General features: G+C 37.9%; 1 non-coding gene across 1 annotated transcript; it reads left to right on the top strand.

Annotated features, from left to right (window-relative positions):
- The first annotated feature begins 1,848 nt into the window (after positions 1-1,848).
- LOC134362261 (U6 spliceosomal RNA) lies at positions 1,849-1,955 on the top strand. Its single transcript, XR_010021540.1, has one exon. It is a non-coding gene; the product is annotated as a U6 spliceosomal RNA (small nuclear RNA).
- Positions 1,956-8,436: the final 6,481 nt, after the last annotated feature.

Genomic DNA, 8,436 nt, shown 5'->3' with positions numbered 1-8,436 from the left:
GGTCATCTTTTAACTCTGTTAATTGTTTCTTTTGCTGTGCAGAAGCTTTTTAGTTTGATATAATCACATTTGTTTATTTTTTCTTTGGTTGCCCATGCTTTTGGGGTCGTATTCATGAAGTCTGTGCCCAGTCCTATTTCCTGAAGTGTTTCTCCTATGTTTTCTTTAAGAAGTTTTATTGTTTCAGGGTGTATATTTAAATCCTTAATCCATTTTGAGTTGATTTTAGTATACAGTGAGAGGTATGGATCTAGTTTCATTCTCCTGGATATGGATATCCAGTTATCCCAGCACCATTTGCTGAAGAGGCAGTCCCTTCCCCAGTGAATAGGCTTGGTGCCTTTGTCAAAGATCAGATGGAAGTAAGTGTGTGGGTTGATTTCTGGATTCTCTATTCTATTCCATTGGTCAGTGTGTCTGTTTTTATGCCAGTACCATACTGTTTTGGTTATTATAGCTTTGTAGTATAGCTTAAAGTCAGGTAGTGTTATGCCTCCAGCTTTATTTTTTTTGCTCAGCATTGCTTTGGCTATGCATGGTCTTTTATTGTTCCATATAAATGTCTGGATAGTTTTTTCCATTTCTGAGAAAAATGTCTTTGGAATTTTGATGGGGATTGCATTATACTTATCCTTCTTTATTGAGGTATAATTGACAAATAAAATTATATATAATTACAATGTACAACATGATGTTTGAAAAATGTATACATTGTGAAATGATTACTACAATTAACCTGATTAAAATATCCACCACCTCACATGCTTTTTTTGTGGTGAGAACATTTAAGATCTACTCTCTTAGCAATTTTCAAGTATACATTATTGTTAACTATAGTCACTGTATTAGTTCACTTCTGTTGCCTATAACAGAATACCTGAAACTGGATAATTTGTGAAGGAATGAAATTTATTTCTTACAGTTTTGGAAGCTTGAAAGTCCAAAGACCAGGGAAAACATCTGGTGAGTACCTTCTTTCTGGTTGTTACTCTCTGCAGTGATGCAGGGGGTTACATGGCAAGAATGGGCTGAGCAATAGAGCTAACCTTCTCACATGCTCTCCTTACAAAGCCATCAGAACCATGCCCATTACTCCATGAATGGAAAAATCCATTCAAAAGGGTACAGTCCCCACAATCTAATCACCTCTTCAAGGCCCTTTAAATACTGTAATAGGATTTCTCACCCTTTTAACTCTGTTACAATGGTGGTGAAGGTCCCAATACATGAACTTTTGGGGGACACATTTAACCCATAGAAGTCACCATGCTCTACAACAGATCTCCAGAACTTGCTCATCTTCACTGAATCTTCGTACCCTTTGACCAACATCTCTCCATTTCCCCCACCCCCGAGTCTCTGGAAAACACAATTCTACTCTCTTCTTTTATGAGTTTGATGTGTGTGTGTGTGTGTGTGTGTGTGTGTGTGTGTGCTGGTGCCTTGACCTTGAACTTCCCAGCCTCCAGAACTGTGAGAAAAAAGTTTCTATTGTTTATAAATTACCCAGTCTATGGTATTTCGTTATAGCAGCTCAAACAAAGACAAGTATCCACCACAGATAACAGCGTTTCCGTGAGGAAGTGCATTCTGAGTTCAGAACAGATTCTGAAAGTTTTGAAACCCAACATACATTCATGAGTTTGGGTCTCATCACGGGTCGGATTTTCTTTCTTCAGGCATAGGCCTGTATAAAAAAATACTTTCAACAGTGTGCTTTAACACTACTGAATTTTTGATACTAAATGAGAAAACTTAAGTTACAACGATAATACAAAGGATGCAACAGAAAACTTTAATACAAGAGGAAAATGTAACTAGCAATTATTCTTGAACATAGCCCATTGGGTGCTTGCTTCAGCAGCACACATACTAAAATTAGAACAATGCAGAGAAGACTAGCATGGCCCCTGTGCAAAAATAGCCCATTGCCTATTTAACAGTGTGGATGGTAACTTACATCAAGCAAATAATCAGCAAATAATAAAAGCAAATAATTTTTAAAAGATTTGATACTGTTTTCCTCAGCGTAAGCTTGTGGGGGAGGATGGGACAGCAAGTCATGCATGCGCAAAGGCTGGCGGGTGGTCATTACCAGTCGATCCTGACGCAGCCTCCAGAATTGGTATTTAAGAGCAAAGAGGAAATAAGCCTTTCCCGGAGGTGGTAATGGAGTAGAAAGTTGATGAGAAAAGTAGGAGAGGACTGAAAATGAAGAAAAAGGAGCTAAGTAACAGGAACACTAGTTTCAGGGTATTTAAATCAGAAAAAAAATTAAGTTCAGAGCATGAGGTTTAGGAGCAGAAGAGAAGGAAGGGTGATAGAAAGAAGGGTGGCAGGCTTTCTTGTTGGATTTTACTTCCCTTACTTCTTGAGATCAGGCTTGGCCACGTGACCAGCTCTGGCCAAAGAAATGGGAGCAGAGGTGGCGTGTGTTTTAATACCTTGATGGCCAGAAGTAGGAGAAACTGCTGTTTAAAGTTATTAACAATTTCTGAATCAATCTTTAATAAGTCTGCTATTGCTCAGGGGGAAAAAAAGAATTTGATGAGCTTCTTAGCTATGTAAAACAAAATCTTCCTTCTAGATTAAAATGGTTGAAAGGATGATCTGCTTGGTTATGGAGATCCTTGCCTTCTGTGGGCAAGGTTGCATTTCTGCAGGTCATGCTGCCTTGCAGGTGGGGCCTAACCTCATGTGAGCGACCTCATCCAAGAAGCCTCCCACTTAGGGGAGGTGTAAAATGCAACTGCAGCCTGGCTCAGGCGCGTGGCCCACAGACTCTAGAAGCCAGCAAGTCCAGCTCCCAGTTTTATGTGTGTTTTGGTGTGTGTGAGAGTGGGTGGGTGGATGGGGGGGCGGGTTGTGTAGTAATTCCTCTCTCTCTTCCTCAGGCCTATGGTAAAATATGTTTAAAGTTACAGTCTGATTTTAGATGTGCTTTGTAGGACACCAAGGGAGAGGGTCTTATCTCTGATTGGGGTGCAGGATATAGAATAAGAGATAGCAGCTTGGGAAAGCAATTAGAAAATGGCAAACAGTGGCTGCAAACAAGCAGAAGTCAGCTGGTGCCAGGCTGGGCTACAAACAACAACCAGGACTAACTTGTGTAACATGTAAGCATTCTGGTGAATCCCAGAAATACTTTGGAAGAGGAACAGCATAAGAATCAGCACATTAACTGTGATATGTGTCAGAGGCTTGAGTGGTTACTTATACTCTTCCTACTCCGAGCTCAAAAATCATTTTTGTGATGCATTCCTCTATTCTCCTTTCCCAGTTAGTGCCTACTTCCTCTACAGTCACACATCAGCTCTGTAGATATAATGTAGTATAGATCTTCAAGATACTTACCTTCATCTGATCCCACCCCACATTCCTTCTTATTCACTTCATAGTCCATGTCTGGTTCCAAAAAAGTATGCCAAATGAATTAACATCTATGATGGGCCATGCAGTGTTCTAGGTGGGAATCCGAAACGTCATGTAAGATGTGTACTTCTGAGTATAGCTTTTCCCTTCCTTCCTATCCAAGCAGATGGTAGGCTATGGGTTCACAGTCTCAGGACAGGGAGTCAAAGGAAGAATGCATTGTTAAAAGAGTTTTCTCCACATTAAGATTGTACTACGAGTCTTTAAACAAAATCCATTGTAATAGGATGAAGAGCCTCTGAGGAAAAACAAAATGAACTGTTTTCCCTAGGGTTTGGTCCTGAGGAATCCTAATTGGATTTGGGTGCAAAAAATGTAAAATGTTCTACAACTTTAACCTCATCAATCTGATTTTGTACAACACTAGGTAAGGGGTTCCTGTACCAGTGGACAGTTCCAGTACTTAAAACTGTAAACATGCATCTTCTGTTTGTTCCCTTAACTGTTTCCTCAGTTGTAAATTCTTTGTATTTGTTTTGTTCTATTTGGCATTCCTGAACTGTTTGGTGATCCCTGCCTGGGAGCTCATGGTTGCATTGAGATACTCTGGCTAGACCACCTGCCGCCCCTTCTGGTGTGGTCTGACTGGAGAGAGGCACAGTGTTTTCTGTGCATTAGGAATGAAAAAGATGTGCTGCTGGGCAGGGTACCTGCTGGCTGGTCTTCTGGATTTGCTACTCTCATTCTTGCCACTGCAGGACACATGCTGTCCCCACCCCACAATGGAGGGTGTGAGACGGGGATGGGTGTGTATGTGGAGAAGCACAGAGATCTGTGGGCTCAGCTGCTCTTGCTGCAGCATCCCTAGTCTCCCCGCTGTGAGTTGCCTCTATAAGCCCCTCCTGCTCCTGGCAATAACTGATTCTTGACATGCCTCCACCTTTATATGGTAGTATTCTCTTTTTATGGTACTATGGTTGCTACAAGCATTTCAGGCTGCAGTTTCTCACTTCAGTTTGATTCTACATGTTCTCATTTTCTGAGATTTCTGTTTCAGATCCACCGAGACTTCTTCTTGTTTTAACTTCAGCAATATATTTCCCTGTTCTTAAGAAAAAAAGTATATCATTTGCACACTTTGGTGCAGAAGTGGGGGTAGGGAGGACCATGTATACTTAGCCTTTTGGAAGCCCATGTCAGAGCACCTGTCATAATCAAGAAACAGGCCTTCTTGATTAACTTGAAGTGCTGCAACTAGTGACCCAGAACAAGGTAGTTACAGCCTTTCCAAGAGATACTACATGGCTGACAAAGTGACCCGTGTCTGCATGATATTCTATAAAAACTGGATCATTAAAATGTATTTTTAAAAAGTTTGTCCACTTGTGTGAGAAGAGGAAACTGCTTAGCAATACAAGGAATTGGTAAGAAACAGTAATAGTATAGCTAACATCTTCCACTCACTATCTCTGAGCCTCTGCATGTTACATTTAAACCTCACACCCACCTTATGCAGTAGGTGTTGTTATTATCCACACTTTAGGGATGAGGTTAAATGACTGGGCTAAGGTCACACAGCTGGCATAAGGAAGAGCTAGAAGTCAGGCGGTCTGACTGCACAGCCCACCCTGCAAGCACTATGCTACGACGTATGCTCCACATGTAAGCACTCACGCAATTGTTTAAGTCATAAGGTCAAGCGTCACAAGTCTTGATAGAACTTTTTTTGGTAAAGGTCTGAAACAAAGCAAGTCGTGGTATTTCTAGGTAAAAAAAATGGACATGAACTAGTCGTCCTGAACCTTAACTATTTTTTCCAAACTCTCCCTTGTTACTTCTTCACTCCTATCCTGCTGATGCAGACAGTCAAAACCCTGGCAGTCATCACTGACTCCTCTCTCTCCCACACAACTCACGAGCAAATATGCTGGATTACATTTCTTTAAAACACAGTCTCAGTCTCACCACTTCTCCCATCTCTGTGGATCCAGAGATCAGGGTATCAGAATGAAGCAGTTGCCTCCATCATTGCTGCTGCCCCCACTGCCTTCTGAATCCCGGAGAGCAGAAGAACACATACACCATAATGCTGCTCCCAAAACGCTCACTTCTCCGTGACCCTGCTTGCCAGCACAAGACCTGCCCGAGTGACACGAAATCACTTACCTCACTTTCACTTCCAAGGTCTTTTCTTTCTGTGAACCTTCACGCTTCTCTCTTGCCATGGATACGAATCAGCTTCCTTTAATATGATTTCGTGTCTTTGCCTTATCTCACTAGATTACTAGTTTAGAGAAGTACCAAGTGCTCCAATCTTTCTCTGTTCCCCAACACTAGCTACAATGCTGGCATGTAAATGAGGGTATTTCAAAAAGTTCGTGGAAAAATAGAATTAAAAGATAATAAGAATCTTTCCACGAACTTTCTGAAGTGCTCTCATATATAACTGTCACTGGGAACAAGGACGTTTTCTAGGTGAAAAGCTGGAATCAAGTATGGAGTTATCTCAGTGACATAGCCAAAGTGAAATACAGAGATGTGAACACCAAATCATTTCTACAATTAGCTGGACATTTCTCAGCATCTAGAAGGGTTCTTTTTATAGTATATTTTTTGAAATCAATATACTGTTTTAAGCACTGTACTATGAAAATAATTACCATACCATTTACACTGGTAAATGACAAATGTCATTTCTACTATGAAGCATGGTTCAAAACCATCTTTTTCTTAATACTTTTTTTTTTTACCCTCATCTTCACTGCTATACTCTATACTGCTACAACTAGGTTTTAGAACTGATTCTTACTTATGTTTTCAAAGTTGATGATTTAGGCCATGACAATAATAAATTAAATCAATCGATCTTGGTTTAATCCTAGAAAGTTGTTTCAATTGTAAACACTTTTAGAACAATCCTCAAATGTCTGATGACATAAACCTAGGTTTCAGGAAAACATCTGTCCTATTTTGGCGAGGTTCACAAATCTACACAAGTTCACTTACATTTATATCATAGCTGTATTTACATATTACACAACAAATTGATCTGCTAAGAGAATAAGATATTTCTGACATTAAGTGCCAGATACACTATAAATCAAGATAACTTAATTATTAAATAGTAATGCTCTTACAAACAGATATGGAAATACTCAAGTTTATTTTTTAATATTTTATTCTATTTGATGGTTTTTATGGTTGTAAACTGCAACAAAGCTTCTCTTTCATAGTTTAGCCATTCTACTGGCTCCTAAAATAAAATTTCCTGACTTCCCCCCATTTCTAAATACAAATACAAAAAACAGAATTATAATTGAAAAAGGAATGTTTTTATGATCATAATCTCTCACTGGGGATTGGAAACAGTTTTTGGATTTCTCTGTTTTTCCCTGTGACTGGAATTTACAATTAATATAGTTTAACAATTAATATCTGAATTGACTGTTGTAATTACAACTAATATAATTGTAGAATAAAAATAATCTTCAAGCAAAACAGTACAAAATTAAAAAAAAAAAAAAAGACATTGTAAGTTTATCTTCATCCCTAGACTTTTTGCAACTAAAAGCAAATGGTGAAGAGAGATGTATGACCCCAGATAATGGTCTATGAGTATGCTAAGCTTGAAATAACTTCCACATTAAAGTATATAAAAACTTAATTATAAAGCTTCTTCTAATGTACAGCACATTAACACCTCCCTTATCTGGTGCTCTTTTTGCAACCTTGGATTATATGGTAAACAATTAAGAACCAGACTTTAAAAAAAAAAAGCCTTTTCAGCAGGAAGAATTCCTGACACAAAGCATTTCATTTGTATAAGAAGTGGGAGACACCCTAATTAAGTCCACTGATGTTGCACTGTGTACAGAAATGTTACATAATTAATTCAGAGCTTGATTATCTCATCTTTTCCCCTGACATCTTTCCACTCTTCCTAATATACTGCAAATTAGCAAATTAGAAACAAAGTTAAGGGGTGCTAGTTTCTTATAATAGTTGTAAGAAAAGCCAGCAAAACACAATTTCAGAAAAATATAGGTCTGTGGTCATTTAAAATGAGGGGAAAATAAAGTATAATTATAGTCCTAAATTATTAAAAAAAAGAATTAAAATGTTTTAATATACCTTAAGAAAACACAAGTGTATGGTCCATTTAACACGTCAAATGATTAAACAATGTTTCTTTTTAATGAGTTAAGCTTCAGTTACCTGGATTATTTATCTACAGAATGTTTTCTTCCCTGGGAATGCCATAAAATGAGGATGCCTGTAATGAAACAAGAGATCCTAATCTTCACTTAGAAAAAAGGCAAGATAGGCTTATGTGAAAAAAATACGAATTGGAATTTCCCAACAATTGTTATGTATCATAAAGCATCCTGAGATCTAAAACACTCATTCCACTTGATGGTCATCTGCACGGCTGCTTGTTAAGTTTGATGCACTGATTTAGTTACCTGAAACTTATGAATCTAGTCACATTCAATATAAAATCTTAGGGTCTACTTGAGGAACCTTGATTATTTTGACAATGCCCAAAAAATCATATTATAGTGGACACTAAGAACCTATGATTTAAACTTTTAAAAGTATATAATGAGATTATAATTAGGACAATTTGGGGCAAGATTCATGTTTGATAAAATAGTACTTTTCTCTGCTCACGTTACACCACACAGAAAATTATTTAACTATTTGAAATGCCTGCAAAAAGTAAAATGCTCTGAAACATGCAGGCTTAAAAAAGCTCTGCAAGTTTAAGAACAAGTAGGATCTTGACTTTAGATCATTAGTAGTCTTTTTTACATCAACAAAACCTTGATTGTTTTGGTAAAAAGTTAGGTAAAAATTCTACTTCTGCAGATTACTAGTCCTTTTACTATAGCTAAAAATCACAGGACTTAATTGTAATATTTGTTACTATGGTTTCTAGCATTACAACTGTCATACTTGCTTCATGTCACATTATTAAAATGATTAATACACTTCAGAAACTGAAGTGTGCAGTATATTTTCATCTCAAAAACACCATAAACTAAAATAGATATTTAAAATCTT

Source organism: Cynocephalus volans, chromosome 13 (genome assembly GCF_027409185.1).
Source record: "Cynocephalus volans isolate mCynVol1 chromosome 13, mCynVol1.pri, whole genome shotgun sequence".
Lineage (NCBI taxonomy): Eukaryota > Metazoa > Chordata > Mammalia > Dermoptera > Cynocephalidae > Cynocephalus > Cynocephalus volans.
This window is presented reverse-complemented; position numbering and strand designations above follow the sequence as displayed.